At 45.2% G+C, this 22025-nt stretch overlaps 1 long non-coding RNA gene and 1 pseudogene across 2 annotated transcripts in view; one reads left to right on the top strand and one right to left on the bottom strand.

The window, feature by feature from the left end:
- LOC144110781 (protein O-mannosyl-transferase Tmtc3-like) overlaps nucleotides 1-22025 on the bottom strand; it is a 242636-nt pseudogene that overhangs the window by 27146 nt on the left and 193465 nt on the right. The window lies entirely within an intron of this gene.
- LOC144113201 (uncharacterized) lies at nucleotides 1875-10474 on the top strand. Its single transcript, XR_013310690.1, has 4 exons — nucleotides 1875-2169; nucleotides 3196-3320; nucleotides 5563-5722; nucleotides 10320-10474. It is a non-coding gene; the product is annotated as an uncharacterized LOC144113201 (long non-coding RNA).

The raw sequence follows: 22025 nt of genomic DNA, 5'->3' as shown, positions 1-22025 counted from the left end.
GTTTGAGTGTTTTGCGTGTATCGCAAAGACCCCGTCGCAAGTTTTCAAAACCAGCCGTTGCGTTTTCTATAGCTTCTAGACGCTTTTTAATGTCGGCAAAATCACCTGTTGGTCTCGCTTGGACTCGGATAAGTCGTTAGACATCGTAACCTGAAATGCTTCTATGCGAATGGACCTTCGACGTATGTCATCCAGACTTTGGAAATATCAGGGAGCGACGCATTCCCCGGACTAGGGTTGCTCTCTACATCGCCATTTATAAACAAAGGAAAAACGCTAAAGGGCTGCAGCACTGCTTCTGGGCGTGGAAGCACAACCAAACACCGGTCATCAGATTTAAAACATTCATGAGGAAGTTGACTCACCTGCACAAAGAACAGAGACCAGCGGGAGGCCATTGGTGCGGTGATGCCTCCATGCCCACTGACAACGGTGCTCGAGATGGAAGAAAAGAAGGGAGGTCTCAGACGTTGCTGGCACATACCCACTGCGGCGGAGTGGCCAAGGCACTGGCGGTTAATTGCTGGATACAGGAAATTTTTCACGGGAAAAGGAGTGGTAATAGTATGTAGTCTGATATATTGGAAGATGGAAGGACAGGGGTCCTGTTAACTTGGAGATCGAAGACGGGACAATGGCTTAATGTGCATAATAGTATACAATGCCTGTAAAGTTTCAATTTCGTACTGACTGATAGCGGGAAAAAGAAATTAGAAGGGGAGTCGCTGCGTTGTTTGAAGAAAATTTTTCACTGCAGAACGCACACTCCTATCGCTTCGTCCAATCAAAGAAGCGCCAATGGAAAGAACAACCGCGGAGGACACAGGCAAGCCCAGTTGATGAACTGGAATTTGCAAAAGGCGCTTCCTCAAATGAGAGATGCGGCGGCAGAACAGCAGGAAGTGATCTATTGTCTCAGGTTCGGCACAAAGAGGGCACAATGGGGAAGTCGCCAGGCCAGATCTGTGAAAGTAGAAATTTAGAAGGGGTACCCGACAATGCAAACGCGTGAAAGAGACCTCTAGTCTGCGCGAGCGCCACTCTTTGTTACTCCAAGGATGCAGAAGATGCTGATATTTGATATTCGGGAGTTGATGTAAGAGCCGACCCAGTTGAAAAATACACGAGGATGTTTTGGTGTGGTCTGATGTTTTCTGGTGTGAACACGAGACAGTTTTAGTGTGTTCTACTGTTTACACCAGACTGGTTTGGTGTGTGCCGGTGTGCACATCCTAGTGTGTTAGTGTGTTTTGATGTGCACACCAGACTGGTTTGGTGTGTGCTGGTGTACACATCCTAGTGTGTTAGTGTGTTGTGATGTGCACACCAGGGTGGTTTGGTGTGGTCTAGTGTGCACACCAGACTAAAGTGCACATCAGAGCGCTGGTGTTGGTAGCGTGCACATCAGAGAGATGGAGTTTCTTGAGTATGTAACACTGCCCACAGAAGCGAATTAATTCGCTGTTTGGATCATGAGCAGCTCAGCATAATTGTACAATAGATATTTAAGCAATTACATCACACCAATGAATAATAATTTAATTATATAGAAATAATTATATGTCGAATATCACGGTGAATTACACGGCGTCAGGAAATTTCTGAAGATTGAATATGACGCGCCAATGCAACATCGAGTGCCTTTGAGGGGCTGATTATGGTCATTCTAAAACACGGAGGCGCGAAGCGCCTTAGTCTAACTGCAATTTTGTAGCAGTTCGCAGTAATTATTTGCATGACACGCGCAGCGCTAATAGCCCCGCGCCAGCGCCTAGCGTGCTTCCCAACGCCGTTCAAATCCAGCGCGGTGCCGCTGGGTCACGTGGCAGGAAACAACACACCCTCCTGTTTATCCTCTCTCTTTCTCTGCATTGCAGTGCTATATCCGGTTAGGCCATACGCCGAGCCGTGCCATGGTCCGTGCTGCTGCTCGTGTGCTGTTTGTGTTTGAGTTCAAAATCGTTGCTTCAAACTTGCGTTTGGGTTTCCTGCTTATCGTAGTTTGCACCGCGTGTCAGCAATGCAGCCGTTCGCGTACTTTGTGAATAAGTGACCACGCCGAGAAGCATGGAGCCGTTTCATCTTGACAACACGTTCGACTTCAACCGTGGCAGCCGAAAAACAACAAAAGAAAGGGGTTACTGCAAGGCGTCGAGTGTTCGTTTCCAGGTGAGACCCATAGTGTAGCGCAGGAATGCGTGCAATTTGCGACCGCGGAAATAAACGAGCGAGCACAAAGGCGAGAAGAAACCGAAGGGACGAGGCTCTGTCAGTTCTGTCCTGTTCGTTTCTCTTCGGCATTGCGCGTGTTTCGCTGGTTGTTTCCGCGGCAGCAAAGTGCATTCCACATGGAATCATCAACATGCTGGTCTGTCAGTGTTCACAGTGTATGCGTTGCTACGCGAGCGCCGAGGTCTGTCATAGATGCGTTTGCTAACTGCCAGGCATGCTTTGAGTCCTAAATGTAAATGTGCGAATTGGATACCGCCCAGCAAGGCGCTGTCACAGCGAACTGTGTGACTGTGTTTCGGGATTTCGTTAATGTGGTTGCCCGACTTTCTGTTTATTATTCGACGTGCGACGTGATCGTGCGCTGCCTGCACGCGTGTTTTTTGACGCCACTATCGGCCCGTTGCGGACTGCGGATAGCGTACGCCGCTCGGTCTGTTTCGCGTTGTGTAATTCGCTACGCGTATGTTCGTCTTTATGATGTGGCGTCTTAAGATTAGAACACACCTCTACGAGCCGATTACACCAGCTGTCAAGCTCAGGGTGCGAGGGGGGTGACGCGTCAAGGCATGCAAGCGACTGAGTGAATTGAGCGACGCGTCGCAGCGATACCCCAAAAGGAAGCTGGCTGCTCGATCACCAGTGTAACATTGGTAACGTTGCCTGCATCTGTAAAGTTCTTTTAGTTGCAGGCGGTCGTGAATAAAAATCATAGCTAGATTTTGACGAAGTAGCCCTAGAAAAAGAGCGCCTCGTAGCCGTTTCAAAATAAGTGATTTTGAATAATCTGTGTAGTACAGAGCTCATCATGATAAACTAGTGTGAGCAAGTGGCGTTATGTATTTAAAGTTTGGCTGTTTAAACATTTTCTTGTGGTTGTGTGAAATGCCAGCAATACAAATAATTACTAGGAAGTTCCAGGCATTGTGGGTACAAAAGTACACAGCAGGAAATTATGTTATGCAGGTGAAGTGCCTGGTGTTCAGTAGTGAAGAAATCTGAAAAGAGCTTCATCAGAGAGGATGTCTCGACTGTCCAGATTTGGGGCAGCTCTTGTCTGTGCCCCTTTCAGCGTACATTGCAGAGCACAAGTATGTATTGAGTTTTCTAAGATCTGTTTTTTCACTTCTGTGTTGCGATCAGTGTGTTGCAATGTCTGCTTTGGACCAGAACGTTAACGGCATGTATTGGCGTTCCCCTATTCAAAATAAGATGTGTGTCTCTTCTCAATAGGTCACCACCAGATAGTGCCACTTTCATGCTCAGTATGAAGCAGTGCTTAAATTCAGGGGGGCCTCGGCAAGCCACAGAACCCCTACCAAGACTAACGAATAATTTGAGACTCCCCGTACTAGAATGTAGGGAGTGTATGAATCCGAAGCAAGCAACCAATTTTCTTTTTTTGTTAATGGTTGTTAGAACATTTCTTCTGTCATTTCTAAAATTTCGTGGTGATTTTTACAAGAATCATTAACACGTCTTATTAAAGCCAAGATGGAAAAAAATACAAAGTTGACAGCACAACACAAAGGGTGGAAGAAAAAGGGAAACCCGCACCCTCATACCACGAGTGAGTCCAGAGCTGGCCGCTCAGCTCCAAGGCTACGCAGCAACAACGAGCACACTTGCATAGCCTCAGCTCAGCCACTTTCTCACTCTCCTGCTCTAGTTCCCTCCCCACCTGTTCTCGAGCCACTAGAGGCCCCCTTCAATGCAGCCAGGCTTTAAAAAACACCAATATGAAGTAATGGGCTACAGGGCAGCATTTTGAGGTGGTATTACAGCATGAGGACAATGCTTTTATCCTTTTTTCTCTAGAACCTAGGTCACATGGCACTCCTAATAGACAATTATAGCAGGATAATCATGTCATTCTTCTGCAGTAATGCCAGTGTCACATGGCGCTCTTCCGAGGCTGCTCCAGCAAAGGCGTCTTATTTCACTTGGCCAAAAGAATATCAACAGTGTTATATAGTTCAGCTGTGAATGCGCCTCAAAGATGAAACATGAATTGCACTTTACAGCTTCCCTTGTAAGCTTTTTTTCTGCGGCCTCTCACTGTAGTTGCAATATTTTTACTGCCTCTAGATCTGAGTACAAAATAAGCACCGTCTACTGCAAACTACTTCAGGATCTGTTATATTATAGCCTGTGCACAAAAAAGCTGAAAGTGCTAAATGAAAAAAAGGTGAATCTTCAACATAAAACATTACCTCAGTTATTATCTTGGTGAGTTTTGATGGTTTTTTTTTTGCCAATTCACTTGCCTGGTGTTGACACTGTGCAAGTTCAGTGAATATACTTGTCTAATGCAGCATTAAAACAGATATGTGACCAAAATTAGGTGTTTATAGTCCTTGAAACTAATTTTTTAGGAGTTGCACATTTCACTGCTCTCAATTTGCAGAGGCACTGTACTAAAAAGTAACTAATGTGTGCCAGAGCCGCTGGAAACCTTGTGTGTGAAGAAAAGGCATACTGACTTTGGTCGTCACAATTTGATGATTGTGCAGAATTTCAAAATGACCATTTTACTACTTCTTCATGCACATGTACTCTCTAGTGTCACATAAAGTGTAATGACGGAACTTCTCTCATTTTTCTTTGCACTTCAGTTTTGTTTCTATTTATATTTTGTATTTCTTAGCATGAACACCATAGGCCATGCACTCCTGTATTGCTTTGTATAAGGAAACAGTGGCGAGTACAGCGTGTGCGGGCTCCTCATTGAAAACTGTTCTGAGGCACTAAGTTGTTTGCCTTGGACTATATCAATAGCTCATGCACTTCTAGCTCAAAAAATATTAAGTAATATTTCGTTCAATTTTGGCTACAAGAAATTTGCTAAGCAGCGTGTTGAGGAAATATTAGCTTTACTGCAGGTCAACCGGCATTAGTGCCTTGCTTGACAAGGGTATGGGGAAGAACTGTAATTAGAAAATTGCTCTTGCAGTCGCTGCGTATTGATATAAACACTGGCAGTACTCCTTCTATTTTATTTTCAGTATTTGTTGCTCCACTTACTAATCTGTGATTTTCAAGGATCAAGTTAATTGTTTTTCAATAATTCTGCAGTTAAAGTTACAAATTCTTAAAGGGAAAGCATGCAGTTGCCTTTTGTACACTGCTATCAGAACTCACCGCTATTGCATGGCACCATCAACACCAAGGTGTATGTTTTGCACTGGTAATAAACGAAATGATTTCTTACTTTCTTGCTTCAACAGGTGTTAAAGCATACTGCCATTGTGAAGTGTACAAATGCAATTAATATCATATTCCTGGCTGTGAATATGGCTAAGAATTTTTATATGTGTGTTCTTTTTCCTGCAGGTGTATCTGAATTCAAGGTAGAGAAGGCAGTTTACGGCACCAAGAATGGAATCCCAAAGGATGCATGATTTCACAAGAGGGCTGCCACTACCATCTGGTCAACAGGAGCAGTTGCATAACGCAGTTCTAGTAGCAAGTGCTCAGGAGGTGACAGTGGAAGGCAAGGAAAAGGTTCTCCACAAGGCTAAGCATAGAGGGCAGGGATAGTCTGTTCTGGGAAGAATTATGAGACATCATTCCAGCGCTCAAAAAATATGTCCGGTGACCATGGTGTCTATTCTCTTTGTTCGTGTGTTTTTCTGCGCTGGAGTGATGTTTCACAATTCTCTCCGCAAGGCATTGACTGAAGAGAAAAATCGATGCACTGAGATGTAATTGCCAGCTTTAGCTGGCTTTATCTCAGAGGCATATGCTCACTCCATCAGTGTATGTGAGAATTACGACTCAGGTTTGTTAGTGGTTTATAATATAAAAGCACCAAACAAAGGATAATGACAAACATATAAGACGTGAGCAAATAATTGTAGATATTGTTTTCATGTGAAAGTTCATTTACAGGAGGTTAATTGATGGGTGCAATTAGCTGATGTAAGGATAAAAGCTTAAAGGCCTACGCTCTATGTGCAATGTGGCAGTGCATGAGCAGTGAAATTGCCCATAATGAACAACTTTTAATGAATACTTTAGTATCATGCAATGGAGACAGAAGATTGGTGGTACTTGGGAGTCAATTGCCATGAAGCTTGGATTTTAACTGCTGAGGCTTGAGTGATGCTGATTCAGTGTAGGCTTTCGTGGGTGCTGTCACATTTTGCCATCATTCATGAATCCTCTGGTTGTCTCTGCTTAATGATGAAAGTTTCCATATTATAACTTGTAGCTATCACTGAAAATTTTGCACAAAATAAGCTTGAATTGAATGCTAGCCGACCTATTGTCTAGCTGACAGATGCCATGATGGAAGTGACTGTTGGCGTCCATCATGTAGCCTGTAATGACCCCTCTTCTCCCTTCTCTGCTCTCTTGTCGAGCTATTATGCATATAGTTTTGCAAATCATATTCTAACTCGGGCTACTTCAGCTTACATGTAAAAAGTTTTTGGCTACTTTTTGCTCAAGCATAGGTGTGCTTGAGCTATCTTTTGCTAGTTTTTTTGCATGCTTTGTAAAAATAGTTTGTGGCATTGATAATGACAATCTTAACCACTTTTTCACACTTAGGAGGGACGGCCCAGTGAGGCCTTGTAGAGATGGCTCGAAGCAGATGCAATACTTTGTTTCATACATGTTGGGAGGGATCATGCGAATTTTGTGTTATTTTTTTTTATTTATCATACTGTTAGTCCCACTGGGACTGTTACAGGAGCGGATTTATAAGCAAGATACAAATTAACAGACAGTAACAAAAGGGTCAGCAATAAGGTTTAAAGAAAAAAGATATTAAAGTATCAGTAAGCGGTCACATAGAGTGTGGCATAGTTGATGGAAGATAGTTCGCAATTCTGGTCTTCAAAGCATGCGTTCAAACATATACAAAGCAGTACAGGCAATTGGCCCAACATTGGAATCCGTATTAGCAAAGGCCGGCCTTACATGTATTTGTGTGGCAGTAAACATTGCTACTTTGGAAAAGGCGCCAGTCTGCCATACAATGTCAGCAAAGCTTAAAGAACCCCACTTGTTATAAGTTATTTTGAAGCCCTCCATTACAGTCGAAGAACAATTTTTACCAGCTGAAAAAGAAGATGGACAAGAGGAGAACCTACACTGCTTCCTGTGTATAGGTTCTCCTCTTGTCTGTCTTTTTTCGGCTGGTGAAAATTATTCTTTGACATGACTTTCCAACTGGCCCACCATTCAGCCTTGCTGCACTAGAGTGTCCTGCAGCCGTTATTGCTATCTGCCTTGCTGTGAGAAGCGGCTCTTGCAAGTGATATGCCTTCTTAGAACCAATCAACTGGTTAAGCTTATTCTTAAGAGGGTTTCAGATTGGGCTAGTTGGTACTTAACATTGTCAAACATAATTGCACTTTTAGACTGACGTGGGAGAACACAGGGACGGCACAAACACTGGTGCGCGAACTATGAACTGAGGTTTAGTGTGGTGTGCGCACATATATAAGCTTAACATGTCAAAACATGAAAAACACAGTTGAACCAGCAACTTTGCTATCGTATCGTCAAAACATCAGAAAGAGTTTGTCCCAGCAGATCGGTTTATGTTTGGTATATCTTGTCCAAGAATTGCTTTTCCTGTTTGGTAAGCAAAACTGAAGGGTCACTAACACACGTCCCTTCTTTTCCTGATTCCAAGCATTAGGCTTCCCAAAGCTCCCTGGTTGTCTTATCTCTGGATTTCAGCAGAAGTGTAGTCTGTTGGAAGTGGGGTTTGCAGCTGTCGCATCTGGCGCAATGTGCCGCCAGATTTCCAGGTGACTTAATCTGCCGGCAGTTGGGGTTATGCTCTCTGAGTCTTTAATTTAAACATCTGCCCGTCTGGCCCACATATGCTCGGCCACAAGATAGTGGTATCTTGTAAACCACTCCTTCACAGCACTCGACAAACCTGTTTGTGTGCCTGACGCCACAAGACTTCTCTTCTCCAGGACTGGTTTCTTCATTTACCTTCGCACACATTCCTTTCAGTTTTCTTGGTGCGGAAAAAACTACTTGCACTTCATGCCTTTCGGCAAATTTTTTCCTACCGTACATTCATGCACTTTCTCACAATCTGAAAAAAGTTGCTGGAAGGCATGAAGTGCAAATAGTTTTTGCCGCACCAAGAAAACTAAAAGGAATGTGTGCGAAGGTAAGTGAAGAAACCAGTCCTGGAGAAGAGAAGTCTTGTGGCATCAGGCACACAAACCGGTTCGTTGAGTGCTGTGAAGGAGTGGTTTACAGGATACTGCTATCTTGTGGCCGAGCATATGTGGGCCAGACGGGCAGATGTTTAAATGACAGACTCAAAGAACATAACCGCAACTTCCGGCAGATTAAGTCACCTGGAAATCTGCCGGCACATTGCGCCAGATGCGATAGCTGCGAACCCCACTTGCAAATGACTACAGTTCTAAAATCCAGAGATAAGACAACCAGGGAGCTGTGGGAAGCCTAATGCTTGGAATCACTAAAAGAAGGGATTGTTTCAGTTTTGTTTACCAAACAAGAAAAGCAATTCTTGGACAAGAGATACCAAACATAAACCGATCTGCTGAGACAAAGTCTTTCTGATGCTTGACGATACGATAGCAAATTTGCTGGTTAAAATGCATTTTTTATGTTTTGACATGTTAAGCTTATATATGTGCACACGCCACAATAAACCTCAGTTGATAGTTTGTACACCAGTGTTTGTGTCATCCCTGTATTCTCCCACGTCAGTCTAAAAGCGCAATTATGTTATTCACTTAACTCGGAATCAACTAGGACATTTTTTGTAACTGGAACCCTAGCGCGTGGATGCACCAAAAGAAGTGCATCTCACTGGAAGTCAGGGAGTGCTAGGCACCATAGTGGATAGTGCACAGTACCCAGAATCTACTGTGGGTTTTGTATGTGTGCAAATGTCTGCAGGTACCATGCAGTGAACTGCACCAGATGCTCAGGATGTGTATAGCAAGATAATACCTAAACAAAACTGATGTGTGCTCAGGCAGCTTTGGTTTCAACACATTCAGCAAGAAAATAATCTGGCAGCTTTTTTTGCACATCTGTTGTGGTTTTACAAGTGGCAGGGTTCAGAGCATCTTGTTTAATTTTCATTGAAATTGAGTGGGAGAAAAGTTTCCTTTTGAATCGTTAAAATTCCAGCCTTGTCGTTTTGTATGTGGCATTGAGCTTAAAATAAATCTCAACAGTCTGCTTTTTATGCTTTTCTGCCAAAATAGGAAGAAATGAAGAGGAATGGTCTTCTAAATAGATGCAGCCAGCCATTGCTTTACTGTTCTGCACCCTGTGGGCATAAAAAGTCTCCATACATGGATTTTGTCACCCTGAATTGCACTCGCATTAAATCTTTTGTTTTTACTGGAACTGCAGCTTATCTCATTTTTGTGCCCATCATTATGGGCATCTTCTAATCATTTCTCTAATGCTTTAATCCCTCTTATGTTTTTGTTTTCTGCAGCGTAGAATTTCCATGATAATTTATTTCTCTAGGTTACGAAGTATTAGAATCTCTGATTCTGGTAATGAATGAAATTACCCGAGATGCTAGAGTGCTGTTCATTGTCTAAGAAAGCTTGATTTTGTATTAAAAGGACTGTCATGCTCAATACCACATGCAATGCTAAATATTTGGTAGGAATTCAGATTATAAAGCGGGTGTACCCAGTTGTGGTGTAAGTATGTGCAATTGGCTATGATTGCAAAAAAACGCAACGCAATATTTCACACTTTCGTTCACACAGCATGGTGATGAACAAGGGCAAGGGGGATGCACCACAAAGCGTTTTTTGGCGTATTTCCGTGTATGCATTGTCACACTGTGCGAATGAAACTGAAAATATTAGCTCATCCAGCAACTGATTTCAAGCAACTTAATGCAAGTGGGGTGCTTTATGTGAGTAGCATTGATTTACTATAAACCAGAACACTCACTTGGTTTACTGCAGAGGCATTGCGAGTCGTATTGTATGTGTAGTACATGTTTGCACCACTGAGCTAAATTTAATGGCAACATTTGCTAGTTGCCTTTGTGCTGTGATTAGTATAGTGTACTTCACAAAAATTTGCGATTTTGTTCTGTTCTTCTTCAGGTATTGGGCTACACAGCTAGAGTCAAGCTGCTGTCAGGGAAATGCAAGATTTTCGACTTTCTCAGAAAAGATGCATGCTACGATGCAAGGGGCCTCTAGCTTGACTGTACTGCCAATTTTGTCTACCAATAAAGCTAAGGATGCTTTTGAGCAAATGTGAGCATTTTTTCTTTCTATACATGCTTGTTCTTCATCTTCGGCAAGAACACAATTGATGTGGTTACGTGCATGCTCCAGCGTACAGTCGTAAAAAATTATGACGCTGCGAGTGTGTGCCAAACTATGCCTAACTGTGTGCAGGTGCCACTTATAAAATGCTCGTGCCGTCAAGACCGGCACAGCGAGATCGGTGGATGTTAGTGCACCTGTCTCGACATTAGGAGTGCTTGCAGTTTTACACCATTTGGCGTGTGCTCACAGGGATCTCATTGGTTTCTGCTCACGATAGTATGTCCAAACTCACAGCATCTCTGTAAACACATTGTACAGTACACCAACCACACCACATCGAATGGTACACCGACCACACCAGGAAACACCAAATGAAACCACACCAGAATTGGTATCAGATGACCGGGTCACAGCACAGAACACCAGACCGGAACACACTAAAACACACCTCACTACACCACATCAGGACCCGTGTCTGAAAAAACCGGTCTGGTCGGAACACCAGACACGGTCACAACAGAAAACACTACACCGGGTCACACCAGAACCCATGTCTGAAAATCCGGTCTGGTGTAAACACTAGAAACGGGCTGGTGTTTTTTTCAACTGGGGAGGCAGCAAATTCCTGAAATAATGTGTAGCTGCGAAAATTCACCGCAGCTGTATATGCACTCGTTGACAGGACAGCAACAATTGGGCTGCAGAGAGAGGCTACTGCTAAGGAATCTGCAACATCATCTAAGTGAAAGCCCATGTGACCTGGTCCCCAAAGCAACCTTACCGAATTTAGATGGAGCGGAATCAGGAACATAAAAAGGAGTAATGCCCGAGACTCAGTGGGTAAGGATAATGAAGAGAAAATGGACAGAGTCTGTCATAACCGCGACATGGGAAAGGGTTGTTTCTAATTTTCGTAAGGCTAAGATTAATGCTAATAATTCAGCCAGAAAAATTGGAGTGAAGTCAGGAAGACTGAGAGAAAAAGACCAATCCAGTGAAGGCGAAAAAATTTCCACACCTGCCTTTTCGCGATCCTGCGAGGCATCGTTAGCAATAAGAACATGAGAAGGAAATGACCTCAGGTGGTCCTGCAACAGACCCTGAAGAAGCGGGAAGGGCTGCAGCTTTGCATTCGATGGGAAAATGTCATCGAATTCAATCTGGTCAGATGATGAGTTGTTATACATTTGGCGGATATCTATGAAATGAATATTTATGGGATCAAGGAGGGACTGCACGTAACATATCTGTGGAGTATGAAAACGAGACCAGGCGGCACTAAAAAAGGCGGAAGGTTGACTAAGAAATATTATACTGGAAGCGTGAAGAGGTGTCACACAATTTTAAAAATGTTTGAACAGGTAAAAGGTGAAACCTAGCTGATAACGATGGGATTCACGCCTCAATGTGCAGAACAGCATTGGCGACAAATTTTGGAAGCCCCAGACAAAGGCACAACGCCTCGCGCTCCAACAGCACAAGAGTGCAAAGTTTATGGGCAGGAGCTTCTGAGACTAAAACACACCCGAACTCCAAGATTGGGCGGACGTACATTTAATAAATCATCAGAAGTGTATGCCTTCTCATGCCTGACCTAGCACTACAAAGCCTGCGTAGGATGCCAATGGCCCAAACTCCTTTTGCAGAAACTTGCTCAATGTGTGGCCCCCGGGTTGAGTAGAGACGTATATTACTCCGAGATACTTCACCGTCTGAACTTGAAGTATTGTGCGGTTTCTATAGACCAGGCAGATATTTACAGGAACAGAAACCGAAAATACTAACAATGCACATTTCCTCACATTCAGGGACCGATGAATTCTTCATAACCAGTCGTCAGGAACATTGAGGTAATTTTGCAGGGTTCGATAAAAATTAATGTCACCTGCTGATGCAAAAAATGCAATATCGTCGGTGTACACTTAAGTTTTCACATTCTGAATGCATGGAATGGAGCTTAGAAAAATGTTAAAAAGAACAGGTGAGAGAACTGATCCTTGCGGTACACCTCTTGTCTGTGAAAATCTCCTTGAGGAAACACCATTTTGGAAGCAGTAAAATTCTGTAGTTTCCAAAAAAAGAAACAGAAACCCAGGCTACAAAATAGCTTGGGAAGTTCCTGTAAATTTAGTAACAGAGTCGAGTGCTCAACGCTGTCGTACGCTTTACTGACATCCAAGGTGACAAGCGCAGCAAAGTTTTCTATTGCGAGCTAATTTAATACGGCTCTCTAGGTCAGTGTGGGCACACCAAATTGAACAACCCGGCCTGAAACCAATTTGACATGGATTCGAGAGAGCATTTTCCGAAATGAATGACGTTACATGGCTGAGAAGGACAATTTCCACCAATTTCACTAGTTTCGATGATAATGAAATAGGGCGTATGTTGTCTAATGTTAAGCCCTCCCCTTGCTTTTTAAGCAATGGAACTATTTCAGCAAGACGCCACTTATGAGGTATCCAAGGACCTTTAATAGAATGGTTAACTAGAGCCAACAGGTCTGCAGGAGATTTATTGAAAATTTTGATCATAGAGGAAGAGACCTTATCGGGGCCAGGAGCCGCTGGGGATAAGCGCAGTACAATTTGCGACAGCTCAGGCATAGAGACCTCAGTGAAATCGCGGTGCTTGTGAATATAGCAGGAGAAGTTAGAGCAGATGTAAAGCGAAGCTCTAGGCCACACGCAATATCCTCTAAGGCCTTTGCGATGTCAGCAGGGGACTGAACGAGGGATTCAATGTTGGCAGCCGGTGGAATTGCCTTGCTGCGCCTCTTGAAATTAATAAAAGCTCGTTTATTTCCTGATTGTGAAAGGAAATCATAATGATTTGTATTATACTACTCCTTTGCACGGGCAACAGTGCGCTTAAATGTTGCTGCAACATACTTATAATCCAACTAAATTTTTCGGCATTGATTGATGAGAAGTTGCCTCCAAGCTGCTTTCCATCGTCTATATGCACGCGTGCACTCAGCATTCCATCAATTGTTCACGATTGCACCCTTGGTTCCCTTAACCAAAAATTCAGACTGCCTTGCATGGTCCAGTACTGAACATAGATGTGCAGCCTTGCTTTCGGCACTTGTCTGAGCGCAAGGGTCTGAAGTGATTGGAGGGCTGATTTTAGCGTGTCTTTAAAGCAACTGTAATTTATTAACGCGCGCTGATGTCACTCAGGAACAGTTAATGTACTCGCAAAAGTGAAACTAATAAGTAGATGATCAGTGTTTGTTGCACAGTAAACAGGCGCCCAAGACATAACAGAAACTACTTGGGAGGAAAAATTTAATTCCAAGGCGGAGCGGCATTGACTCCGAACAAACGTAGGCAATCCGGAATTGATGCAGAACAAGTTGTTGCCAGAAGGCCAATCAAATAGTCAAGAACCAAAGCTGTCTGTTTTAAACCCCCACGTCACATGGTGCGAATTGAAGTCTCCGAGTAATAGAACCTGAGATCGGCTACTAGACGTTTCTTCTTTCACTCCCTCCCTTATCCCTTCCCTTACGGCGCGGTTCAGGTGTCCAACGATATATGAGACAGATACTGCGCCATTTCCTTTCCCCCCAAAAAAACAATTATTATTACCAATTACTAGACATGAGTGAGTCAAGGGGCCGAGTGTCAGGCACACCAAACGGGAAATATGCGTTAGCTACCGTAAAGGGCTGTTGACCTGCGACACTGAGGTCAACCGCAAGAATTTCACATTCATTGTCCGCATATTGATAATACATGCCCTGTGGCAAAGCTTTGTAGAGATGAGCACTAACAACCCTCCCCCTTGTGATGACCGGTCAAGCCGGAACGGACGGTAATCCTTGAGATAATTGAAATTTGTAGTTAGCCATTTTTTCTGTAAAGCAAGTAAATCTGGTAGAAGCTGATTGCATGGGCTAAATAAATCAGTTAAAGCTGAGAATATAGATCGACAATTCCACTGGAGTACACTTAAGAACCCTATCTTGGCGGGAGTGCCGCAGCCGCGACTGCCTTTTCTAGAATCCTGGTCTTAGCATTTTGACTTGCGTTACTTTTCTTTGCCTTTGACTGGGGGCAAGATGGACCTGCAATATTCAGAGGAGACCCACTTCGTTTCTTGGCGGGAAGATCGGACTCCATATCCATACAGTCCATAGAGGATGCGTCCATAATGCTGTTCGAAGGAGAGGCCTTAGAGGTCTCTTGTTGCTCACATTGTTTTTGGCCCTGTGGAGCGGAATCGATTACTACAGAAGGAGGAGTAGCTTCGGAAGCCAAAGAAGGCAAGAGTGGAGCGGTGGACACCTGCAGAAGATTGGACATCTGAGCAGCTATGACCTGCGAAATGCACGTGGATACGGTTTCTATAAGGCGATCCATTGCATTTGCCACAGCTTTCTCAACTGCCGTTGTAATAGCCTGGGACCAACTAGAATTCATTATGGGTGGGCATTTGGCGGCCACACTAGAGAAGCCTGAGGCTCTCTCCTTGACTGCGGCAAAATCCTCTCTCCGCGTGCATCTGAGCTTGTCTATAAGCTCAAGCACCTAAACTTCTTGTGCTCGTGCAGGACAGTCAGGCGAATCAGCAGGGTGAGCACCACTACACAAACAACATTTCTCTTGCTGTTCAGGAAATTCCTCTCAGCAATGACGTTCCCCACAGGCACAGCAGCGTAAGGCCGATTTGCAGGCTTTGCCGCTGTGGCCAAATCGCCAGCAGTTTTGACACTGAAGGGGCGGAGAGTTAAAGGCATCTACTCGAAAAACCAACGGCCACACCTTAATCTCTGATGGGCAAACTATTCCTGCAAATATGGCAATGACGGACTCCGTAGGAATTTTTACTCCGTCAACCATCCTGCTGCATCGATGGTCAGCAATCACTCCCGCAGGCGAGAGGTTCTCAAGCGTTTGCACAGGGCTCAATCAGGAGTCGACCCCTCTGACCAACCCCTTGGAACATGCTTGATGAGGCGGAATGAATGCGCTCACCGGGTGGTTGGCGAAGGTCGTACACTTTAACAGGTCTTCAATGGAGTCTTTATCCCGTGACCTGCACAAAATACCACCCCTGCCGGACATCAGTAATGCGCATGAAGTGCTTGGATGTAGATTGAAGAGCCACCTGCACTGCCTCCGGGTTGTTAAGTCGGATAGCGCCTCCAGCGGAAGGCACTAAAGCGACCGGAATGCTCGAAACTCCACTGCGGAAAAAGAGATCAATTGGGAGCTGGTCTTGAGGAAGAGATGCCGACCAGGGGGAAAACCGTTGGCCAGGAGAAGAAGTAGACATTAAGCTCTCGTCCCGCGACCAGTCACCCCAGAACAGGAGCAAGCAGGCACAGACAAAAAGAAGGATAAATTTAGCAAGCTAGCGCAACACCGCCAGGTACTCAGCCGCTACCCCGCAGCCTGGGTTGCTGGGCCACGTCACCTTCCAGAGCGGGACCTTTCGGAGCTCAGATGTTCGAGATGTTGTTGTTGTTGTTTGTCTATCAAAAGATGGCCATACCCACACTGGGGGATCGGCCAAGAATCAGGTGGCTATTCACCTGAACGCAGTTAATAAAAAGGAAAAGCACGTGGGAGCGGAACACCGGTCAATTCTTCCTCATGAACAGAAAAGGGATGAGAGTTTTGAATTCAAAATTATAAGAATAATAGTAAAGAGGGGGATTAAATAATAATGATTAAGTCAAAATATAATAACTTATAGAAAAGGAAATTTTGGAACACTTAGCAAGGCAGTCGGTGAGATTCTATCAGGAAATTTAGAACAGCGGAACAAACAGATCTGTGGCTGTACCCAAATGTGGTACAAATGCTCGGTTTTCTTGCCGACCTCAACGCCGGACTCGTCGTTGTCGATATCCGTCCGGGTGCTTTGTTTGTAGCAAAGTTCCCAGCGCCACCACTTCGTTCAAACAGACAGTGTGCACTTCATTCAGAAAAGAAGACGCAACTGGATAACGAAGAAGTGAAGGCTAGCGCATCAGGACTGTCACATCAGCAGTTCGTTCACTGAAGTCTCCTTGTTCGTTGTGTGCCTTCTCTTTTAGGGTTCGCTAGGATTTCCAAGTGCACTTCGAATTTAGTGGTTTCCCGTTCTGCTGCCCGACTGTGATCGCGGAGGCATTGGTCCTGTTTTTCAAGAATTTGCCTCTGTCGAGTGCTCCGAGGATAGATTCATTCCCACAAACTGTTCAACATGCTGCCGCCTTCCGACATCTGGAGGTATCTTGATTCCTTACCATTTCTAGCTTTGGAGACCATATTGTCATTTCTGGACGCAGCGTCGTTGGCAGCACTCGCCGATGCTTTCCCCAACCTCGAGTGTTTCATCTTCCATGAGTATGCTGTGCGCAAGCTCAGATTTGCGCATGACGCCGATGAGCGAACCATAGAGGTCTTTCATGAAGCAAACGTTTTCAGCCATGTTAAAAAACTGGATTTCAGCAATTGCATTGGCCTTTCGTCCACAGCGCTGCTAGGCTGCTTGTCCACCTGCAATCAATTGCAAGAACTCTACTGCGTCAACTGCGTCATTCGACCTTCCGAGCTATTCGCATTGCTAGATGTCAAATTGACCAAAGTTCGAAAGCTCGAATGGTCGCTGCACGATAGCTGCTACTACGACCCATGGCGGGTCCCCTACATCCGGTCGCCAAACGGACAGCTCCAACTAGAAAGCATGTACATGGAGCTGGTAGCAACACGAGAGAATATTTTCACTTTACAGCATTTCCTGCTGCAGTGCGGGCTGCTGCAAAACCTGCACATCCACTCCGTTCAGAAAGAAGGTTCAAGCTCTGAGCTCGCCGAACTGTGCACGTCGTTCAGTCGTCACCTGCCATGCTTGAAAACATTCAAGTTCACCTGCGAACGGACCTGGGCTTCCCAAGATCTACAATGGTCTTGCCGACGAAGTCCGAGCCATATTCATGCTGAAGACGTCATGATCGGCAACATGAGCTATCAGCTGAAGCCGGCCCGTTCACGCAATCTGGTCAATTTCGAGGACGGACCGCAGAACGAGCAGCTAAAGGGAGTGGAGCAAGCAGTCTTGGTTATGAAAGGCAACGAACATATAGAGCATCGCCAACTTCCCGAAGCCGTCTCGAAGCCGGGGCGCTGGAGTCAAGTCTCGTCCCTTTGCCTTGTCCTGACTGCACCACGTGATGAGCAGCCGTTCGGAACTTTGTCCGCCTGTAGGTGCCATATCGAAGCAACGCAACTATTCTTCAATAGGTGCGTGTCCAATATCATAGAATTAAACATGGTGTCGTTTCACTTCGACTGCAACACGAATGGGTCCGAGATCGTGGCCTCCGCGCTGCCTCATCTACGGGCACTGGCGCTCGCACCCTGTGGCGTCAACTGGGACGACTCCCTCACGTTTCTGGCCCGGGGATGCAGACACCTCGAGGAAATAGATGTCCGTGCGGAGTGCGATTCGAATCGCGGTTCAAAGTGCGTAGCCTGCAGGGTACCTCTTCGCTTCAGCGAAGCGGACTTCAAGGAGCTGCACGGGACGACCAAACTTCGCCGGCTGAGTTTGGATGATACGGCCAAGATGTCATCGCTAGCTTTCCTGAATCAGTGTCGCGTCACCGAGCTGCGATTCAGCCTGCACAGCCTCGAGCAGGAGGTGACGGACGCTGCCGGCTTCCCTTTTAGCCTGAGTCGGCTGCTGCGATCCAACCCGAGGCTCAGGCAGCTGTCGATCGAGGCCCGCGACACCCCTCTAAGGCAGAACGAGTTCGCCGAGGGCCTCGCAACAGTTTCCACTCTGCGACATCTGTGCTTCCTCACGGAGGAGATCACCACCGAGCACCATGTCACCTGCTTTTTCACGTAAGTTATTGATTTCCTTTTGTCCAGTCATGGTACCTCGGCTTAATCACAAGTGTCTTATATTCGCATCCACTTACACTCGCCCCCCAACCCCCCCATTCAAAAACTCATATTCACTCTCAAAGCATTTTGTTTGTGCCTGTCTGCCTACGGGTCCTTCTGAGTTCTCTTTTTTTTTCTGGCGGCTTATGTTCTAGCGGCCTTTGCTCCGTTCCCTTCCCATAGCGTAGGTTTACTGGTGTGCATACCCTGCGCAGATTCAATAATGAGCCCTCCGTATCTTTATCTGGTCAATTTTCAGTTTCACGGGTAGCTTCCATGGCCCGAACCCATGTTACTCATTTGTGTTCCCACGTTTGCTAATAGCGCAAGCGAAGATTCTTAGTTTTGCTATTCTCAATGTGGGTGTTCATTGTGCGTGGGTGTGCATAGATTAAAGGGCGCTGCTAAATAGTTACTGCTCGCGAAGGTTTTGCATTTAAATACCAATCATGACATTGACAATGAAGCGCCCGCCAGTCTCCATGAACACAATCGACGCGCGTGGCGACTACGAATATTTTTGGGAATGTGGGAAATGGAGTGTTTTTGAAAAGAACGGGTGTGTACCTGTACGCAAAAGGAAATAACTGAACTTGGCTTTTTTTCCTGTAGCAGCGCTAGTCGCTAGCGCATATGGCGCCTGCGAACCCGATTGAGTGTTCTCGCTTGAGGCAGAGTGGGTGAGGGAGCCACGCGCCCTTCAGACCATCGCATCTTTAGTCGAGAAAACGTCATTCGCGGAAAAACACTGGCGCAGCAATCTTGTACATTTTGCAGAGGATTCCCTGAAAAACAATTGGTGATGAGGCTAGGCGCATGCGCAGGACGTCAGTGAAAAAAAAAAAAGGCTTATTACAGAAGCTGGTCCAGGCGATTCCTCGGGGCCTTCAAATACGAGCGGGGAAATGATTACTGAAACAGGAGCGTGTAAACAAGTGATTCCGCTCTCAATATTAAAGAAAAATAAGAGAAAAAGACATTTCACGCGCCCATTTCACTCGCCCACTGCCGCGGTTTGGCGCTTACTAATCGAGCGAGGACTCGCCCACATGCAGCGGAAGCTTGCATGCAGTGGCGCTCTTGCTAGGACAGCCTCAGCCGTCTTTCCGCGTGCATGTTATCGACAGGGGAGGGGTGACTGCAAGATATGACGTTTCAAAGTAACCATACCCCCTCCCCTCCCTCCCCTCCGCAATGGCACTTCCTCGGTTTGTTGTTCTTTTCCCTATATTTTTGGGGAGAGGTCCCTCTGCCGGCTTGTTTTCTTCTTCGAGGTCGTTTTTGTATCGGCACTTCAAAAAGCGAAACGAAAAATGCATCACCCAGCTTGATTGTATTTTTGATGCATGTGCTTTGCTATTCTTTTTTGTTTTTCCGATGATAATAATTCTTAGAGACAATATAAGTTGTATCTATTTTTTTCAGCGTAAAAGATGAAAAATTGCGTTAAGAAAGAGGCGCCAAATTTCATTGTTTGCCTCCTCACATCAACTGCCAGAAATAACCGCCTCCCTTTCAACACTATCGGAAAAGAAAAGCTTTCTGGAGCAGATTACAATAGTACCAATTACCATTTCGGTGATTTCCTTGGGTGGGCGAAGGAAGATATTGCCGGCTCCGGGCTCATGCAGGGCAGCTCCCCTATGCACACACCCGGACACTGAAAACCCTAAGCGTGAACGGCAGGTCTCGCTAATTGGTGCTGATAAGCGGCCAGTCTTTGTCTCAAAAACAAGCTTTAGAATTCTCGTAATATGAACTCGAGCTGTCTAGGAGGCGGTACAAGACACACCGATCATACTGGCAGTTGCAGAGCGAAATTCGGTCAAAAAGGCCCGACATAACCCGTCGCGGCGCATTGTACCCGCGAAGGGTCTGCGCACATGCCAATGTTGCACTATAGTTAGTCGAACCAGAAAAAAAGCTGCCGTTTCTGCGCCAGCTGAATCCTGTGCTGCGGCCGTTCGAAGACACCTGCATGTTGCCTCGCCCTCGAGTGCCCTCGGAATTAAATATTTGAATTCCTCAGCCGTCAAGAACATAAAAAAAGAACTATACGTACTGCGTCGTCCCGAAACACATTAGGTAAACTTCGCTTCCGCATCCACTAGCCGTTCATATGCGCTTCAGCTTGAGTTTTATTTATTTCAGGGACAAAAGAGGAAACTCTGACAAAAGGCGCTATGGCGTGACGAGGTCACAGTTCTGCATAACAGTGTACCGCAGTGCGCTGCGCGTAAAATGAAGTTGAACACAGTGTTATGGGAAACCAATTAATTACAGAAAAGGGCAGTGTCACACCAAAAAATCTTATGCGTACATTGACAGTAGCCCATGCACAAGGAACAGCCTATAAACATTCCAAAAAATCACTGTAAATAACTAATAGATTTAAGTTTACGTGAGAAATGCATCCGTCACGAAAAATAAATGTAGTTAATTCATTTCAGCATTGATTAATTGCTTTATAATGTGTTTTTATTCTTGAAATTAGAGTGAGCAAACTCTATATTAAAATTGGTTGACTGAGAACAACTGGAAGCTGGTAACTTAGCTTTTACTTTCCATAATTAGTCTTTGTTTTGGTGACTATGTTTTTATTTTGTCTGGGATTATTCGGTAAGAGGACTGTTAGGAACGATTGGATACAAATGATTTCCTATTCATATGTTGTAACCAACGAAATGTGTATACCAGTAATATGCGCTGTCGGGCTAGTCGGTCCATTCTCAGAGTTCTTTTTAAGCCACACAAAGGCAACAGACTGAAGGACTACACACTAAACAATTTCTCACCCTTAAGGGTGCAAATCAGCTGTCCCCAGACGAGCACCCTTTTGGGTGCTAAAAAATGGGTGCAGAGATCAGTTAATGAAGGGTGCACTTAATGATACTTTAGAGGATGTAATGGTTGCACCCTCATAAAAGGGCACTATTTTTCCATAACAGCTCTACGAATGCATGTTGGAAGGGCGCTCCACATTGATTCAACCATGAAGCAAAAGCCTTGGCCTGATGCGCGCCCTCTAAACTTTCATGCAGTGCACCCTTCCTGAAGGGTGCTGATCTCTGCACCCTTTTTAGCACCCAAAAGGGTGTTCGTCTGGGGACAGCTGATTTGCACCCTTAAGGGTGAGAATTTGTTTAGTGTGTAGGAAGGCAGGACAGGGCACTGTTCTGTGTTCCACCTCCTTGGCTGTGCCCCCTTTGTGTACGCTACAATGAAGTCTGAGAACTGCGCATACCCGGTTCGCTTTACGTGGATTACGTCTTTTATTACTGTGGTGATGTCGGCAAGTTTCCTTCCTGCCATGGTAACCCGGAATCTGCCGGAGTGCCTTTTTTTTTGTTTGTAAAACTAACAACTTCTGGTAATTATTCAACGTTGTGGTGCCCTTGACCAGGACCCAATTAGATTACCAGGACCGCAAAAAGACCTGAACGCGAAACGAAGACACAAGCAGGGCGCCGACTTTAACTGTTTTTATTGAGGCTGTGCTGCACCAGCTCTCCAAAGCTTCCACTTTGTTCGTACTGTAAGATAATGTAGAAAAATAGGGCGTAATACAAACACAATTTTAACGAAACGGGGAAAATATTTGTGAAATTCAATTATACGTACCATGGCAAATATCCTTTGGACAAATTAT

The sequence above is a fragment of the Amblyomma americanum genome, chromosome 1 (assembly GCF_052857255.1).
Source record: "Amblyomma americanum isolate KBUSLIRL-KWMA chromosome 1, ASM5285725v1, whole genome shotgun sequence".
In the NCBI taxonomy this organism is placed as follows: Eukaryota; Metazoa; Arthropoda; class Arachnida; order Ixodida; family Ixodidae; genus Amblyomma; species Amblyomma americanum.
Note: the sequence above shows the minus strand (reverse complement) of the source record. Positions and strands in the feature narration are given on the sequence as shown.